The following is an 18,082-nucleotide window of genomic DNA, read 5'->3' on the forward strand; positions in this document are numbered from 1 at the left end:
TGAATGCAATGGATACAAGTAATGATTGCCAGTGCCTTGGGAGATTCCAAGGAAATCCCAAGGTGTGTATTGCACGAGGGTGGCAATTTTGGAAGGGAGAAGAGATGTATGCTGGGGAGTGCCTTACATGACTTAGTACTCATTGCTGCCATGAAATACACAGTGCAGCTTCTGTTAATTTTAATGAAGTCAATGCTAATTACACTAATGTGAGAGCAGAATAAGGTCTGTGTGTGTATACAGTGTAATCCAAAGGTCCCTGAAGGTGCACAGCATATATTTTGCCACAAAAAGATTGAGCAGTAGGACAGAGATGTGTTCAAAATTTAGTGTATTTTACAGTGACCTTGCCAAAGGATCAAGTTTTCAACAAGTTGTGCGAGTTAGCTGTAAGCTGATAATTGTTAAAAATACTGTAAATGAGTTCTCTAGTAAAATATGTTAGAGCTATGAGCAAAATGTTCAGCAAGGTGGATTTCTTTTAATGCCATCTGATATTTTTGAAAGATTATTATTAGAATTAATTCTGAATATTTACGGCAAAAAAGCTAGATAATCTACTGTCCATTCTAACCCTGAGCTACAAAAGAACTAATCATGATATGGACTGCATATTACAAGTAAACAAAAGAGGAACTCATAGAAAATCTGACTATGTTATTAATAAATATTAGTTTGAAAGAGAGAGAGACACACACAGGTACACATTTCTTTCCATAGTGCTAGGAGGCTAGCAGAAAAATTCTCTAAACCTCCAAAATGGCTTTAGGACATTATGCCTTTAGTATACTCATACTATATGTAAAACTAAAATCAGAAAATGAGGCAAATGTTTAATAATATGAAACTCTTGCCTCTTTAGGATGTGGACAAGGCAGTATTATATTATTCTTTGTTTCTTTCTAGGTATGGATAAATTGAAATTCTTCCACAGTAACTGTGAGACACCACTGTGAACCAGTAAGTGCTGTGTTTATAAATGTTATTCCATGTGATTAAAAACTAGATGCATGCTTATATATGAATGAATATGTTCATGTAAAATTGTCTTATCAGCAAAATTGTGTTAGATAGCATTCATCTATTGAAAGATTTAGTACATCTTTTTTGTGGTGACTATTTCAGTTTTCAATTGTAGGACGTAAACTTCAGTGTTTATGCAAAAATATTAATATGGTATGTGTTTTTATAACACTAGGTCATCACAAATTGGCATGCCTTTAATAAATTTAAGACAATTTTTATTCAAGATGCTGGAAGTATACTAAGTGAAACAACAATTTAAGATATTATGTTAAGTGATATTCAAGAAATTACTGCAGGAGTGTTCCATTTTTATCTCACACAAGTACAAAATAACTAAGAAAATGTAACAACTTTCTGACTGTAAAATCTGTTATCTTTACATGTACTCTAAAAGGCAGCTCTTATGATAAGACTTAATGATAAGATAAAACTTAAGTTGTCTGTTTCCTTTTACTGCACTTGAAAAGTACACATGAGCATCATTTATTGTGATAAATAGATTCTATAAAATATTAAGATTTTACTTTCTAGTTATAAATATACTATAAATATACTATAAATCCAGTAGCCATTTTGACAAAGCAAATAAATGTGAACCAAAAAAAAGGACTGATTACTTATGGAGATTCAGTGAATGTTTCAATAATTACAAATTTAAAATAAATTACACTTAAAATCTATTGAGTGAATGCCATGGATTATGACCAACTTCTACAATAAACTTTTTTTGATTTCATGTAAATGAAAAGTACCTGGAATTTACATGAATTAAAAGAAAAATATATTTTTAATAATGGTCTTTTTTGCAGACTTTTTAAGAGTGGTTAATTATGGCAGTAGTCTTTCCATGGAAGAATGTTGCATAACTGTGAATACTGATAATAAATACCAAGTAAAATACTTTGGAATACATAGTAAAGTGGATTTGTCCTGGCCGAACACTAGATTTGTGGAATTCTGTAGCTGTGCCTCAGTAGGAGTCTCTTGTTTACATAAATGGAGAAATAGCAAAGTCCTAAAACTGTCTATCACCTTTTATAAATATCAGCGAGCAGCAACATTAAGCAGGTCAGCAAGAAGGCCTTATCCATGGTTTTATGCTTATGTGTATTCTGAATCTTCAAAATATTCCTGCTCATTCTCAGTCATACAAGGTCCTGGTTTAAATCCAGTTACATTTATATCTATGGTTAGTTTTACTCTTAGCTTGTACTTTGCTTTGAAGTCTGCTGCTTCTGAGGAAGGGTTTGTGTGTCCTAAAGCCTGTCTGTGTGTTTTTTTTTCCCCCCTCAGCTATACCTTTTTGTATGTAATAAAAGATTTTACCAACAAACCTTGCCTTGCTTAGTTTTAAGCAGTTTATTTTTGACAGCAGAGTTTAGATCCTGGCTACGTGGAAGTCAATGGAAATTGCAGTTGACTTCAGTACGGTTTGAATTTCTCTTATGGAACTGCTCAGATGCTACAAATTATGCATGTGCTTGTTTAAGTGGATTCCTGAACTACAGCCAGGGTGCTCACCATCTTATAAAATTAAGCCTTCTGTGTAACTGGACAGATTACGTGCGTATTTACTGTATTGCAAAAGCATTACAAAAGCTTTGTTTTTACAGGGTAAATGAAAAAAAGCAATTAGAATTGTTTGTCTAAATTGGATTCTAAGCTCTTTGGGAAGAATATATTCTTTAGGCCTTGAAATTTAAATATATAAGTTAATTTCCGTGTCCGTTCAAAATTTTGTGTGTCTGTGGACTGAATCATTTTCTCATTTCTCTTTGTCCTTCAATTGCCTGAAAAAAAGCTGAACATTTCCCATCAGAGTAGAGATGAGGATAAATATACAGAGTATGCAGAGTATTCTCTGATGCAAGATAGGTTGTATTATTGTTTTATATGAAATGTATAATTACTTGGAGAAAAAACAGATATCAACCTCATTACAGAAAAGGAGTAAGTAAACTTACCTCATGGTTAGTTATATTTCAATGTTCCTTTGTTTGCCTTGGCAGTCACTTCACTTTTATATTAATATCAAATTAGTCCAACTTTCCTGGGTAATGTTATTGGTTCTATTGTTTGTTTACATGGTTAACACCCATAAAGATTACTTATTGTTATGCTTATGGTAACACCCTAAAGTAATAATGGACTGTTACTTTTTTCAAATACACTTTTTCTCAACATCTGTATAGAATATAGAAAATCAAAGGTAGTAAAGTTATTAATTTTTTATTATCATAGTGAATTGAATACCACAATGATGTTTAGCTAAATAATACATTATGTCTAATAGGGCCTGGAATTATAAGTTATGTTTTGAGTATAATCTTCCTTTTCAAAGCTAAGAAGTTTTGTGTTGAAGCATTTTACTGATCTGTTCTGACCACAAAAAAATTAACATATATCCAAGGGTTTTGCTGGAAGGTTATTTTCATGAATAAAGTGTGCAGAATCAATTGTTTTAAAACCATAAAATCAAGTAACACAGATTTGGTGCTTTTATAAAAACATAAGGTTGAAACAAACTATTGTAAAAGAACAGAAAATATCTTCTGTAATTATTTGTTTTTAAAAAAACGATATTGTTAGCAATAGAAATAATGCATATAAACTAAACACTGTGAACATTATTAACAGGTCCAAATACTGTAATGAAAGAAAAGTGTTGTCATCAGTATTCATAACACTTGGTTGTAACTTTGGATTCTACACTATTGAAGAAACTGGTGAAAGTATATAAAAATAAAAACCTTACTTACCACAATAATCTATGCAAAAATAATTCTTCCTTGTCTCTGCCATGAGATCACCCAATTTAATAATCTGACAGAATATTCTACAAAGTTTATTCTGTCATGTTGAGTTTTGGCCAGTGTATCTAGGCTTTATTCCCTAGAAAGTAGATGCTGTTTTCTGTTTCTCTCATGAGAGCCATTTGGAAGATAGAGATATTTCTGTAACTGAATCAGAAATAAAAGAGAGTCATGAGCCTTTGCTGAAAGAACTTTAGGAATTCAGATTAAGAAAACTATATATTGATAAAACTGTCTGAGGGAACAAAAACAGGAAATGTTTTAAGATGAGAAAGAATTATCAGGAATTTAAACAGGAAAGACTCAGTACTGTTTGTTAGTGCTGTGTGCAGGCTCACCATTACCCTAAGGATCAGAGCTTTAACAGAAAGTCAGTCCAAGGTCAGAAAATCCAGATCAGTTGTGCGAAGTGGTCCACAGGTGCTTGGCTGGTTTAAAAAGCAAAAATGGTATTACAGTCAGGGGAGTTAGGAGTCAAACTATGCTCTGAATTAGCAGAATCAAGTTGCAGATAAGATCGTAGAAAAGATCTAGGTCAGCCTGAAGAAGGCAGAGTATTACAGCAAGGGTCAAAGATGCCGGCGCAAGTTGTGAAGTCAAAACAGGCTTGAAAGCCACAGTTAGGAGACTGCAAGTCATTAGGTGCTGGTCCTGAATTGGGATACAGGCAAGTACGTGCTGGAATGCAGAATGTGTCATTATTTGCAGGACGTAAAGCTTTGCAGAGGGAGATGCTGCAATCAGAGCAAAGGTTTAAATGCTGCCATTATACTCTGCCTACCATACTATAGTATGACCACACAACTGTGCCTCCCGTGGGTGTGCCAAAGCAGCTGCATTTTTAGCAGGCATTTGGTGGGAGTTCTGGCTTACAATGGTAGCTATCAGTAGTCAACTCCGAGAGTGACCAGGCTGGCAGCTCACGGACACATTATCAATTGAGAAACCATTAGAGTTCTTAGCAGTTCCTTTGCTAATTGATAAGAATTATTATTTCAATGAGGGGCTGCAAAACTATCTCAGCTCTGAACTCTCTGGGCTTAGAAACTCACAATTTCCCACTTCCTGAGGCACAGGGCAGACCCACAGCCTCCCATGGATGTGGGGGCCGTAGCCTGAGGGTCTGGTTTCAAAGCACACCTGCCTGGAACATGGGCCATGTTCCCCCAGAACTGTGCCTTGGTCTGAAACCAGATATGTAGTGAGCAAAACATTTGGGAATCTACAAACTGATTAAAAAAAGAAAAAAAGAAAAATTTCATAAAATTCTTGTAAGCTCTAAATTTGTCCGTTTGGTAGGATCCCCCCCCCCCCCTCCCGATTTAAATAAGCCTTCTCTCTCACTGGGCTTCCTTAACATGCTGGTACGAAGCAACAGTAGTCTCATCACAACACTTGCTTTTGCTAGGCAAAGTAAGCATGAGTTTGGGCTGCTGAGAAAATTATATTTTGCTTTTCTATTTCAGGAGAGATTCTGAAACAAAGCGCGTTCAATTAATGTACGCATAGCAGATGTCTACAAAAAGTTTATGTTCCCACAAAATGTGATACAATGTTGCTGTATTATTTAGTAAAAAAGTAGCAATGATATTGCACAAATATAAAGATTGTGGGGAAAAAATACAATTTAAACTGAAATAATGCCGCTGAGATATATCCCACTACTTTAATCCAGGTGGCCTGAGCTGTGGTCTGAACAAAATAACAGAAAGCAGATACACAGTTAATTTCCTTTTGAATTAAAAGCTAGGAATAAAATCAATTCCAGTTAACATTTTACTGGGTGTCTTTTTCCAAAATAAATCATTTTATTTTTTTGATGAAAACCTGTAAGATTTTTGATACTCAAACTGAAAATTCAGCACTGTGCTTTACCCATGATTCAGACCTTAGAGACAAGTTAGAGACAAACCTTAAGAGAAGTTAAGGTTTAAAATTTTATATACAGTTTTGTACCTTTAAGTGTATTTTTGTCACTTGTGCCATTTATGTTTGATTATGCCCATATTCTTGTTGATTGATGGGTTTTGTAGTGGCATTCTGTAGAAAACAGGACTAATCTCTTTTCCATTCGACACTATGCTTGAAAACTTTGAATCAATTGTCATGCCATGTCAGATAAACTTCTGTACCACACAGAGGCAGACAAAACATTAAGTAATGGTGAGGAGAGGGCAGTTACATAAAGTTACCTAGAATGATTAAAAATGCTGAATCTTTTTTTTTAAAAAAAAATGTGTTTAAGTTCAGCCACATGCAAAACCTTTTACTTAGTAACAGGGAATATAGTCCGTTGTGTTGTGATGTGTAATGACTCCAAAACAGACTGAGTTCAGAGTAGATCAGAAATGGGTCAAAACTTATGTATCAAAAATGACAAGCTCATGTTTAATGGTAAGTGATATATTTAAAATCAGACCAGATTATCTGTTTTTTGTACTTCCTTAATATCACCGTGTCTATGATAAAGTGAGTTAGGAATGAACAATACCAAATCTCTTCTAATTGTAGATATAAATAGCCTCAGAGATCCCATAAGTGAAGCTAACTCTCAACAGACTGTGAAAGTCCTTTAGTTAAACTAAAGCTGTGTGACTGACTACACATAACTATGATATAACATTTCGTTATTTGGATGAAGAAACATTTTTACTCATTATGAAAAATGATAGAGGCACCGTGCAACGCTCATGTCCTTTGAACTTCTTATCTGATCACTAGCTGAACTCCTGCTAGGTCTTACTGTTATGATTCAATGTCTGATTTACATCACTGATTAAAGTCACCAAAAAGCAACTAGGAAAAAGAAATATAGGCATGTGAGTATGCATTTCCCCTTCCTTTTACCAGCTTTACCAAGACTGTAGCAGGCGCTGGCTACTGAATTTTGATCCTTACAAAAATATCGAATGTTGGCAACTAACAGAAGATACGAGCTAGTCTTGGCATAAAAATAATAACACTTTTGCAATTATATTACCGTAATGAGTAGTCTGACTCTTCAGCCTCTTATTTGACATCTAAGGAGGATGGTACATAATTGATTAATAAGACAGTGGGACTGGAGAGAGGGTAGCTAACACTATTCAATTATGGCACCATGAGGTGAACATACAATTTCTGATCTACTAGAGCCATGCAAGTAAAGCTTTGCAGTATGGTGCTCTAAGGAAGGTTTCTAAGCTTGAGTACTGTGCAGTACTCAGACTGCAGACCTGGCTCCCCGCCGCCGTCCGATCACGCCTCAGCACACAGTTTGAAAGGGTCCGTACCCGCCTGCCTCTAGGCACCCTCTGCTGGTATCTGCCCTACAAAACGCTTGCGAGCATTCATAGCTAGCTGTGCCCTTTTTGAAGCAATAATAAGAGACAAACTACCTAGATTTCAAGAACTGGGAACAATAAATAAGACAAATCAAAGAAACATTACAGGTTTCCCAGGAATAGGCGTTGCAGTACTGACTTGGCCACACCAGCCTAGACAATCCAAATATAAATATTTTTAATACTGAACTTTTCCATTTTAACTTCCTCTTTGTATATATATAGGTAGATAGATGTTTTGATTTTTTTTTCCACAAGAATGTTACAGCTTCTAGTGGGTTGAAGCAAGCAGTGGGGTATCTGACTATTCATATATTTCTGCCTCTTAATGGGATCTATTCAGAGCAAAACAAAAGCCTGATTGAATGGATGGGAGAAATTTTGTATCATAGAGTCATTTAAATAAGGAGTAGGACATTCTCTAGACAAATACATAAAAATCACAAATGACCCTCTGTACAATAGTTGCTTTCAACATGATCCAAGGCCAGGATAGGCTTTTGACAGTTATATAATGCAGATGGGTCATGATCAGCCAACACAGAAATGTTGAGCGTTGTACAAAATGAGAATGACAGTTAGCAGAAGTTGAAACATTAAAAAAAATGGCAGACAAAAAAGCTTTCATTTTCAGAATATGCTGATTAGTTCTCTAACTGGTGATATTCAAATTTAGAAATCTGTATTTCAGTCTAAAATCCCACTACTAATAGAAAGGCTGGAAAGGGCTAAAATATGAAATGTAGGAGTCACTGAAAGTGACATGCCTGTTTGTCAAAAGCATCTACAATGAGCTGTAGGTGTTTTGTGAAGCTACTAATTATTGATCGTATAGGCTGTTGATCTATACAAAATACATGTAATTTTATTTAGAAATACCTCTACCTATACTTCTACCTGTTAATCTAAAACACAGCTTTAGATTAATTGAGTTACTGAACTGAATTGAAGAACTCACTAATCCAAATAATTTACTCAGTGCTAACATGCAGCAACCTCTGCTTTTCTTGCTGTCGTCTCCACTACAAAAATTATTTTTATACTATATGTTAATGCTTATTTGCTCTTTCTTAAACTGAAGCAGTAATTTCACTGAAAAATGTCAACAGTGTGTTTGGAAAAACACACTTGCATCAGTAAAACACATCACAGAAATGTGTACTTTCTTTACTCCAAATGATAATATCATTTTAAACTACACAGAATGGTGGCATTTTGTTGTAGTGAATTTATACAGTAAAAAAATAAAGGCTTTACAAACATATGTTTTTTGTAAACTGCAACAGAGACTGTGGAGAACTAGAGGACAAGCTTGCTTGCTCTGCTCTGCTAGTATGTTTTCATTGTGACCTGAAGAGAAATCTGTTGGTATTAAAGGGTAATTTATGGTCTTGCTTTGCATTCTCTCTCTCAGTTTCAGGATGAGAAAAAGCATGTGAATTAGTGACATACAAGAATTGTGACATCATTTCAAATGAATAAGCCTTTTGTGGTACTTCTTTGAAAATAGCTGGCCCCTAAGTTCCCCAATAAATAATGCAAAATATTTTAGTGGACAGTCATATAAAAATACGTCAGCCAGGAAAGTTTCTTCTAAGTGAGGATAATAAAAGTTCATTTACACAAACTGATATTGCAAATGTTGGTATCTGGATTTCGTGTGATGAAAGACTACATTTTATTATTCACTCAAATTTTCCTTTATCTGCAGAAGTACTTTATGGTATTGTATTCAAGAAGTGAATTATAAATTTCATTAAATATGGGATTTCTGTATCAGCTGTTAGCTTATTTTAATATGTATGAACTGAATTGCAGTGGTGCATTTTATCATAAAGAAGTTTTTTCTACTAGAATCTGAAAAAAAGGACTCTATTACTTGTCATGAAGTCTGTTCAGCTTCAAGGATAGCTAGTTTTGTTGCTTCTTTTTGCCAAGGTTTATGCTGTCAATCTGTGGAAAAACTTTCTTGTAGAAGAGATATACAAAAGACTCAGTCTAAGAATAGTAAAAGTTAAACTTGATTCAAAGTGATCCTGAACTTTGAACAAGTATTTAATTAGAAATATATTTTTTTTTAACTTAAATTGTCCATCAAAATTGTTAGCAATGTGGTTTTCCTGGACTTGATACTAATTAATCTCTTGAAGTTACATTTTGTTGGACCTTTTTTTTCTGAGGCCTAGTTATATTCAACTGAGAATCATCTCAAAATAATTCTGGCTCTTAATACAGTAAATATACAACAGTTTCAAATTTAATCCTTTTTTGGAGTCTTGCTTACTATTTATTTAGCAAAGATAAACCATAGTTTGATCTTGTTAAAGGTATTGTTTCCAAATACTCTGTCTGTTCTTCATTAAGTTCGTTCTCACTTTATAGGCCCTTATATGGTCAGACTACTAATAAAAGAACATAAATAAGTAAAGCTACATCTTTTTGCACAACCCTAGAATCTGCTCCTTACCTGAACAGGATATTGTCTCTACATATCAGTATAGAGTTGTAGAATGACAGTTCTTTGATGCTAGGAAATGGGTACATTATGCAAGTTGAATCAGTTCATTGCCAAAAACAAACAATCATAAAACAATTAAACACTGCTCAGAAACAAATAAACAGACAAGAGTCTGACAGATTAATCAGTCTATTTTTTGTTTAATATACTTATTTATTAACAAAAACCTTCCCAACCAGTATATACAAAACTTCATAAAAAACATTAAAACTTGCAGAATAATAAATTGAAAGAATAGATGTTTTCATATACAGAGATAAAATAAAAGTTTCCTCCAAGGACTTCAGTACTTTTTAACAGAGTGGGTATAAATGTCTTACTAAAACTCTTATCTTGATCCCATTGGATTTATGAGTATTTATAAAATTTTAGTGGATATTAGGTAATGCCTTTACTGCACTGAGTATCTGATAAAGGGCTTTACCTCAAGGCAAAAAGAAAGTGCAATCTTACAAATATTTAATTCTTTTTATTTAGTTTGACTGAATAAAATTATCTGGTCTTTGAGAAATAAGTATAATATTTAATAAGACAGTACCCTTGCTGTGTTTTTCAAAAGTAGGTCTTAACAATGCTGGCCAAACTCCAGGTTGGGTCATTAGACTGTATTTAAATTTCCCCAGTAGTTATAATTAGAAAATGTTATACTTCATTGTCCTTTATTTGGGCATAGTTTGCTTTTTCTATATAAAAATCCTACCTTTTCTGTCAAATTGCTGTCAATCAGCCTTCTTTGGCCTAGCTGCCCCTTACTACCATTGCATATGAATTTTTATGCTCCCACTGTCATGATTCTACATTTACATGTAACTCAACTGTTATGATTCCACACTAAGTTATAACTCATGCTATATTGTAAACTCTCCAAGCCACAGACAAAACCTTGCTGTATTCTAAAGAGCCATCTTAATTCACTCTATAAATATTAATACAAAGACTGTATGCTCATGTAATATCATTACTATTTTCACTTGCTATATAGCAACATTGGAAGCAGTGGTAAATAGGACTAAGCTTACTTCATAGTAGGCTGTACCATACCTAAATATAGGATGCCATTTTTGTTAGTATATAAAGACTATTCAAACCTGGAAGCAGAAACATAATCCCCTGGATGAAGTTTTTCACACACACACATCTCAAAGTGTCTTCTTTCTCATAAGTATAGGACTCATTGTGAACTTTTCAAGAAAAAAAGATGTGTTCTAACTGTTGTCAGTACTAGAGAGAAAATTTCTAAGTGAGCTTTCTGCGTTTTAACAATACCAGGTTTACTGTGAAAAAGCCAAAATGTTGGAAAAGACATGATAAAGGCTTGTGGGAGTAGTAGTCCTATTCACCTTCTGTTACCCTTGTAATTTAGTCAAGTGCTTTTCCCCCACATTGTGGGAAGGATAGTTCATAAAGGCATCTTGAAAGTTGTAGTATAAATGTAAAAAGTACAAGAGAGTAGCCTGAAGAGAAGGACACTGTATTACAAAGTTTGACTTGTTAGTGTTTATAATTGTAAATATAAGCAAAAACAACATTAAAATGAGACAAGTAAAATGAAAATTTGAAAATGGTTGATGAAACATGAACGTGATGAAAAATAACTCACACAGTGATGTCCTAAAGTATCAGAAATGCCATATCACCTGCTATTTACACACCTGAAAGCATCCAAATGACACCTTACATCTAAAATCAGAATTACCATGCCTCTCCTTTTGCTTCTATGATGAGAAGAAAGGGATTGCTATGGAGACGGTATACACCTAATAAGCTGGAGGAGAGCTAGAATAAATTCAATAAATAGTCATAGCCGAAGAGATAGAATAAGAGATAACAACTAAGGCTGACAAAAAGCTTCTTATTTTATACTGAAACTTCTAAAAGGATGTAGAAACCAAATGCTGTCATTATACTGATAAAGCCATTGAACTAGTCAGGGAAAAAATTACTATCCAAAAACAATCCTAAGTATTTTTCCTAAACTCTACAGCTGCAACTTTGAGCAGATCATTTATATTATTGCATTCTCTGAGCACCACTTTACTATGAAACCCCTCTAAGTTTTCTGCCTGCATGCGAGCACTTGCTCTATGCGTTTATCCAATTGCTTTCTTCCTGTGCTCGTGAAAATAGCACAAAACTAGGCTGGGATAGCAAGCCAGTTCCAAGAGATAAGATCAATAATACCAATCACTTACTGATTTTAAAAAGCAGTTATATGTCTGAGAAAGGTCATTAAGTACTGCATAGTATGGCAAGTTACATCAAAGTTTCATTAATTGAAACAGTTAACAGTGTGTTACCATGGCTAGTGTGAAAAACATGCCCCAGAAGGGCCAATGCTGTTGACTGTCACTGCTGAATCTAGAAAACCTCATTAGTTCTGCTTCCCCAAAAGTTACAAAATACAGAATAAGTGCCTATCATTGTTTTTTTATCAATTAAAAGTTGAATATAACTGAAGTAAAATCTGTTTTTATTGCTGTATCTCTGTTCTATAAATAGCACTTGCCTACAGAAAATTATTTACAACCTCTACAGTCTTTACTTTCCAGTAGTCTCTGGCCTGACTTAATATCTTTCATTGCAGATCTACATCATAAATGCTTTTCCATTCATGACTTTCCCAATGCTGCTCCCTTTTCAGTCAGCTGGCTTTTAATAATTACCTTATGTATTCTTATGATGCCTTTTTTGCTAGGGTTCTTGATCTAGTTCTGTCACTGGCCATGTCTTGTGTCTCAGGAAAGTAAGATATTTTGGTTGGTTTGTTGGTTGTTTGGTTGGTTGGTGTTTTTTTCTTTGGTGGTGTTGGGGGAGGGATATAGGACAGAGGGAGTAAAGGTTGTTGAGGGTTTTTTAATAGAGCCCAAAATTCTACTCATTTGCTTCTGTCCTAGTTACTCACACAAACTGTATCTAATCAGCATGACAGCTTTGTCAATTTGTGCTGTTATTTGCAAGAAATGAGCTTTGTCTTTCTCATCAGTGTGTAGAAGATTCCTCTGAATCTGAGTTCCTCAATGAGTTCTGTAATACAAATAATTTAATAATTTACAAATACAACTAGCAGAGCTATGCTGAGAAAGTTGTACTCAGCTCATTTTCCTGCTATCTTTCCCCACCTACCTTCCAATCAAACATAGCTGGAGGTGAACTGTAGCAGCTGAGATGCTGGCACGTGTTATCCTTTGCTTCTCCTACTGCATATGCAATAACCTACTATGAAGAAACTGTAGTAGTTGTTTGGCACAGTAGTACACTGACATGTCTAGATCCAACAAATATTGATTATCATAGCCCTGAGAAATTTGTGTGATACTCAGTTTATTTGCTGTCATAACTGGTGGAAAAGAGCAAGTAGGTTTGATAAGGTTATGAAGAAGGAAACATAACTGTGAGAAGCCTGAAATCTTATGAGTAATGTGTCTGCATTTTAATGCTGGGAGAATCAAAAGTGTTAAGTAAATATTACTCAAAATTTCTTTTAAAGTATATTTGAAATAGATACTAAGGTCTACACACTGCAGTTGATCAGGAGGAGCAGCAGGTGAGGAGGAGGAGAAGAGATTTCTCAGTATGTGCAGCACCTACATAATACATGCACCTGGAAGCATCAAGCACTACTGTGCAGATGCGAAGTGACTGTATAGAGCTTACACTGGTGACTCACTTTCCAAAAGGATTGGATTTACTGATCCTGTGACAAGTAGCTGATTTGAACAAGCATTGTAGAAACTCCAGAGAAATATAAAGAATCCCCAGATTCCCCCAGGCCAATAAAACCTAGGATTGCATAATTTAGTGATACCTGACGTAGCATAGGGCTGCCACTAATCTACCACCTGTCTGTCTCAACCTATACTTTTTCTCTCTCTGACCTTTGCTCCTAAGTGGCCCACTAGAAGCTGCAGGAGAACACGTCTAGTGCTGAGTTACTTGACTTGTGCTGGGTCACAAACTCCTTGTGCCACAGGAGTCCAGAGAGAGTACCATAGAGCTTACCATATGCTGACTTTTTCTTTACCTAGGATGGGTTTACTTGTTTATGTTGGAATCTGTGCTGCCGTACTGGTTAAAAGTACATCTGCTATATCCAGAGAGTGGATCACTAATCACTAATGAAGACTTTTTTCCTTCTGATTTTAGTTATCTAGAATTTAGGTTCTAATTGAAGCAAATCACTTGGTCAGTAGTATTACTTCCATATAGGCAATGGGAAAGACAGACACTTCTGAGACACAATTTGTCTCCTATTGTATTCAGCCATCTAGGATAAGATGAATCACCCTCTAGTCTTATAAATCTACACTGATTACAAAGGAAGCTTAGATGACTAGTCTAGGTAGATTACTCTAGTTTTTTGATGGTAAGAACTAGGAGAGATGACTTTCACCTAACCTGAGTGATAGGGATACTGAAAAAGTGCCTCAGCAGGGGAAACTGAAATACGGGACTGCAAAGAAAAAAATAACCATTAGTACAGCAGTAGATCTACACATCATTATCTTAAGGTGTTGGAAATGAGTTTGTAGTGTAATGAAACTTTGAAACAAAGTACCATGTCAGATACTGGAAGTGCAGAGATTCAGTATGTGTAGAAATTCTTGTATTTTCACTGAAAAATCAAAATTAACTACCGTCACAATGTTTTGTAATTTTATTCAAATGCAGTAATAATGTTCTAGAACATTTAAATGACCTGGAGCTGTGAATGTAAGTGTCTAGACACAACAATTCTATGAGCAATTTATCATCTGTGCAAATAAACAGAATTCTCCTGGTATAGGTAGTGCAATACTGATTTATGACCACCAAGCTTTTGGAACTATGTATTTTGATTAAAAGCATTGAGATAAATAATTCCTTAAAGTGTAAGAGTAACCTAAAAACAGAAATAGTTTACTCCATTTAACTGTCCAAGATGAAACACAATTGCCTCTTTTTTTCTTTTGTGCATTCTTATTTATAGCGCACAATAAACTATCGGATGGAAACAACTGGCATATTGTGTAGCTTCTAACAGAGGCTGACACTAGTTCAAACAAATGATCTTGACAGTGTGCCCAATGAAATGTTTCTGTTTTACAGTCTAGAAAATGTTGTGTATCTTCTGTGAACTAAATGCTTACATAAAACACATATATATATTCTTAATTAAGAACATAGTTTTTATTTGATTATGGCTACAGAGTAATAGTAAGTTGTTATTCTTATACCCTGGTGTTATTCAAGCTTATGGCCCCACAGGGATAAAAGGCACTTCCCTGAGACTCCTCTGAGAAATGAGTGGAGTGCTGATTGCACCTCACTACTCAGCTGCAAGAGCATGAAGCCTATTAACAAAGGTTGAGTAGCTGACTATCCTATGCTTTCATATATCCTCTCAGAACAATATTCTCTGTCAATGCTTAGTGCAAAAGACTTGATCCGACCCGGATAATTCCCTGATGAGGTTGTGTGAACTCTTCAGGTCTGGACCAGAGTTGTGCAGTGTACAGATTGCAGCTGCAGGGTGGCGAGGATTAGACTTCTCTGTTTTGTATGAGTATGTATGAATACATATGTGTATAATTTCAGGGAGTATCTGCTTGTTAGGCGAACTATGGAAATGAAATAATTTCAAGCCACCTGACATATCAGGCTATGAAAATTTTAAAGTTTTATCAGATTTGAATGTTTGTATCAGAAGTGTGATGGGAGCCTAATGTAACTACCAATAGTTGAAAGGAAAAATTAAGATTGTTGGGATTTCCTTTCTATTATATTTTTGGTTGTTTACTTTATAAATGTGAAGAGCTTTTGTCAAATAAGTCATATTTTTATTTAAAAAACCCTCTTGCTCAGATTAATTCTAATTAATATAAGAGATAAGTATGAACAGATCAAGTTTTTCTGGTAGTTTTTCATCACGGTTATCTAAACTTGCATATATTTTTTTGATAATCACCCCCTTTCACTCATGGGCATAAGGAATCCAAAGGTTGTATTGTGACAAACTGCAACAGCTTTGCACCCTAAACACCCTCAAAAAAGACTGTGAGGGCAAGGTGTGGCCTGTAAGGTGTGTTGTATTTACAGTAAACTGCATTAACAGTAAAAGGTTCTGCTATTTCCTTGATGCTCAGGACAAACTGACAGTTGCCATAACTTATGATTACTATCAGTTTTATAAAAGGTGTTGTATCTGTGATTGTGTCTAAGTAAAAATTTGATTTAAATGAATAGAAATTAACTCTTGTTGGAAAGATCACTCCAATACAGAGCAATATCATATATTTTGGCATATCAATTTTGAAAGCACGCATCTGTTTTATAAAACATGGGGGACAATGTTTAGTTTTTATACACAGTGTTACATAAGCTATATGCATTTAGTAGTAAAAATGGGTATATCTAGTAAAATGATTTGTTGCGATAATTCAAACTATTTTCAGACAGCGCAGAAGGTCTGTGTTAGCTGATGTGCTGATAGAGGGACAACCAGATTGCTCACTGTTGTGCCAAAGTGACTAAACACACACAGTGCAGTGCGGGCTCAGGGGAAGCTATGGATTGCAGTGCAAGTTAAGAACTGTGGAACCAGTTATTCCTGGGTTTCAGCTCTGGTGCTTGCTAGATTTGTAATTTCAGAATTCTTTTTTTACCCCCTCTGACCAGCCCTGTACTAGTTGATTTTGCTCAAAGCTGCCCATGATTGCTGTCAGCCTGACAGCTCCAGTTCTAGCAACAAGAGTTGGAGCCCTGTTGTCTTTAAGGTTCTGGTAATCACTACCATTTTAATCATGCCTCATACCTGGTCCAGCAGAGGGTTAAAATTCAGGCAGCTTCTATGATAATCAGCTAGAGATAACTATGGTGCAATATATCAGACAATGAAACTGTCAGGGTATATAAGAACCGCTGGGTTTCTTTTTATTAGCATAATTTCTGTTTAATGCCAATATGTTCTCCTCATGCCAAGAGGTCAGCTGATGTTAGGCCAGATGCTAACAAAGAGCGAAACCTGCATTTTCAGTCTCAGACTTTTATAAAGGTATTGTCTAATGGGAATTAAAAAGAAAAATATTAGGCTAAGTTGAAGTGTTGTGAATGTTATTTTTAGGAATGCCAGTACTTTATTTCATTTACATTTTTATCTTCCAGACTTAAAAATAAATAGTCTTTTATTCAGTATGTCCACTAAAGGGAGAACAGACTCTCCATTAGCATGTCATAATTAAGATGATTCTACTGGATTCCATTGTGACTTCTTAGCCCAATAATATACAATAAAATTGGGTGATTTAGCTCTGCATCTGTCAGTCAGTCTGTCTTTGCTGCAGCCTCATTCCCTTGCTTTTCTATAGTGCAAGTACTCCATAGATAAAAGAATCCGTTTCAATTCCTGTGTTCCTGTGACACAGCCTACTTGGGGATCATTAAGAATTTTCAGTGTTTGGGTTTCAATTTTGTTTCTCATTGTAGAAATATACTGGCAAGTGTGATGGACATGCTGAAAATAATTTACCTGCAGTACTAATTCTTGGGCTATTATTTCTGGAAGCGGTCCTTGGCAACACTGGGGCAATGCGGTAAAGTTGTGTAAATTATGTTCATCCTCTCTGAAATGATTCTGGATTTATACTCAGTTGGAACTATGACTCTGTAGCATTACTTTTGTTTCCAGAAGCTGAATGTTACTAATCTATGTCCTATCCTCTGTCTTATTTCACAGTAAGACCAAACATGAGTTTTGCTTCTCTGTCATATAAATGTGTATTTCAGCTTTAGAGTTAAATCCAGAAATATGAGAAAAATAATGAGTGCGCCCTTTGGATTCATTAATGTTGTGTTCAAAATAGTTTGTGTAACTGAGGATTTACCTCAGATTAAAGTAGAGACCGCATATCAAATCATATCTGCTGGTGAGTAGCACAATACACAATTGCTTAGCTGATCTCCACTCCAAGATGGAAACTATTTTCAATTGCAAATAGAAAGTGAATTTGCCCCCAAAGCACTAAAATTATAGGACTGAATATTAATTAAAAAACTTATTACAAGCTATAAATAATGCTATAAACCAAGGGCACAAGTGTCAGCTGACAATATACTTTTAACATCTTGATAAGAATTCGCTAAGTTATGATCTTTCGATAGGTCATTTGAATCAGTAGGGTACAGAGGAATTCTTAACAGTGAATTGGAAGGTTTCTTTTTTTCCATTTTCTAGCTGCTTTGCCTTGACTTTACATTCCTGATTTTCAACTTTTACATTTTTCCATCCATCAATGACCTCATTTTGTGACTCCATGAAGGGTGGGACATGGGTCTCAACACCTGTAGCATAAGCCCAATACCAAGTCCCTGACAGCGTTGCAGGGCAATGTTGCAGAGTGTTTCTTCTGGAACGCCTACTGGGACCA

The sequence above is a fragment of the Rhea pennata genome, chromosome 1, assembly GCF_028389875.1.
Source record: "Rhea pennata isolate bPtePen1 chromosome 1, bPtePen1.pri, whole genome shotgun sequence".
NCBI lineage: Eukaryota > Metazoa > Chordata > Aves > Rheiformes > Rheidae > Rhea > Rhea pennata.